The sequence below is a fragment of the Hordeum vulgare genome, chromosome 2H, assembly GCF_904849725.1.
Source record: "Hordeum vulgare subsp. vulgare chromosome 2H, MorexV3_pseudomolecules_assembly, whole genome shotgun sequence".
Taxonomy (NCBI): domain Eukaryota; kingdom Viridiplantae; phylum Streptophyta; class Magnoliopsida; order Poales; family Poaceae; genus Hordeum; species Hordeum vulgare.
The window spans coordinates 509,119,906-509,122,579 of record NC_058519.1 but is presented as its reverse complement, the minus strand read 5'-3'; positions in this window follow the sequence as shown (position 1 = coordinate 509,122,579).

Here is a 2,674-nt window from a genome sequence, read left to right as displayed (position 1 = left end):
ACCGGTCCACCCACATATTAAATTATCATAGTAACGACCGTGAATAATATGAGCATGATGAAAACTAGCTTGACAGAAACTCCCATGTGTCCTCGGGAGCACTTTGCTTTATATAAGAGTTTGTACATGCTTGTCCTTTGCTACAAAAAGGATTGGTCCACCTTGGTGCACCTTTGTTACATTTGTTACTTGCTACCCATTACAAATTACCTTATCACAAAACTATCTGTTACCGATAATTTCAGTGCTGGTAGAGAATACCTTACTGAAAACCTCTTGCCTTTTCCTTCTGCTCCTCGTTGGGTTCGACACTCTTACTTATCGAAAGAACTACAATAGACCCCCTACACTTGTGGGTCATTAGTGACGTTGAGCATATCCATGGCCAACTCATAACTTTCAATCCATGCTATCGGCTCAAGATCTACTGTATAGTTTGGCACCTTGCGAGGTCCCTTGAAATCCTTAGGCAAAGGCTTGCTGCAAAGATACGGAGATAAACAAGGAATGTCGATCATTCTAGTGCTATTTCTAGCCCCCTGTGTTGTCGACTGTGGTTCCGCCACATGCGGTGCGCAGCCCACCTTGCCGCTGCTTCTGCCTCCGCGTGCCGGACGGCTCTTGCCGCATCAACCAAGTCTTGAGTGTTCTGTAATCCTGACCGGGTTGGGGAAACCCAGGGCTGTTGTCACCGCTCGCTACTGGAAAGAGCCGGAGACTCCTCATGATGGCTAGGATATGGTGTAGAGTGCATCCAATCTCGACTGTATGAGTACTACGCCTGTTGAATTACTGTCGTATTCAACATATCAATGTTGTTCCTACCTACAATCTCAGTCAGGAAATTCTCGTGAATAGGGAGCGCCTCCAAATTACGTCTTGGTGCTAGCATATTGTCAACGGGGTTGGAGAAACAACCTTGCGGCATGCCAAAATGTTGTGGCGACGCGTGAGCCGACAGGGGATGAGGCGGCTCTGTTGGAAATATGCCCTAGAGGCAATAATAAAATGATTATTATCATACTTCCTTGTTCATGATAATCGTCTATTGTTCATGCTATAATTGTATTAACAGGAAACAGTAATACATGTGTGAATAAATAGATCACAATGTGTCCCTAGCAAGACTCTAGTTGGCTAGCTCGTTAGTCAATAGATGATCATGGTTTCCTGATCATGGGCATTAGATGTCATTGATAACGGGATCACATCATTGGTAGAATGATGTGATGGACAAGACCCAATCCTAAGCATAGCAGTAGATCGTGTTGTTCGTATGCTAAAGCTTTTCTAATGTCAAGTGTCTTTTCCTTCCACCGTGAGATTGTGCAACTCCCGGATACCGTAGGAGTGCTTTGGGTGTATCAAACGTCACAACGTAACTCGGTGACTATAAAGGTGCACTACCGGTATCTCTGAAAGTGTTTGTTGGGTTGGTACGAATCGATATCGGGATTTGTCACTCCGTGTGACGGAGAGGTATCTCTGGGCCCACTCGGTAGAACATCATCATGAGCTCAATGTGACTAAGGAGTTAGTCATAGTATGACGTGCTACGGAACGAGTAAGGAGACTTACCACTAACGAGATTGAACAAGGTATAGGTATACCGACGATCGAATCTCGGGCAAGTTCTATACCGACAGACAAAGGGAATCGTATACGGGATTGATTGAATCCTTGACGTCGTGGTTCATCCGATGAGATCATCGTGGAGCGAGTGGGAGCCACCATGGGTATCCAGACCTCGCTGATGGTTATTGGCCAGAGGGGTGTCTCGGTCATGTCTCCCTGTCTCCTGAACCCGTAGGGTCTACACACTTAAGGTTCGATGACGCTAGGGTTATAGGGAATTGTTATACGAGGTTACTGAAAGTTGTTCGGAGTCCCGGATGAGATCCTGGACGTCACGAGGATCTACGAAATGGTCCGGAGGTAAAGATTGATATATAGGACGGATGGTTTCGGACACCGGAAGTGTTTCGGGCATCACCGGTAGCGTACCGGGACCACCGGGACCACCGGAGGTGGCCCCGGGGGTCCACCGAAGGGGGGCAACGACCCCGGGAGGTAAGATGGGCCAAGTGGGGGAGGGAACCAGCCCCTAGGTGGGCTGGTGCGCCTCCCCACTCAGCCCAATGCGCAGGGGAGAGAAAAGGGGGTGGGGCAAACCCTTAGCCAGGTGGGCCTAAGGCCCACCAGGTGGTGCGCCACCCCCTCCCACCCTAGCCGCCGCCCCCCCTTTCCCATCTGGTGGCCGCCGGCCCCTAGGGAGGGAACCCTAGGGGTGGCGCAGCCCCTCCCCTCCTCCTATAAATAGAGAGGGGTTTTGGCCCTTGGGAGACAGACTTCTCCCTCTCCCTCGGCGCAACCCTGCCCTTCTTTCTCCTCCTCTCTGCCGGTGCTTGGCGAAGCCCTGCCGGGAGACCTCGTCTCTCCATACGCCATCGTGCTGCTGGAGTTCTTCCCCAACCTCTCCCTCCACCTTGCTGGATCAAGGTGCGGGAGACGTCATCGGGCTGCACGTGTGTTGAACGCGGAGGTGCCCTAGTTCGGCACTAGATCGGAATCACACCGCGATCTGAATCGGTGCGAGTACGACTCCATCAACCGCGTTCTAGTAACGCTTCCGCTTAGCGATCTTCAAAGGTATGAAGATGCTCTTACCCCTCTA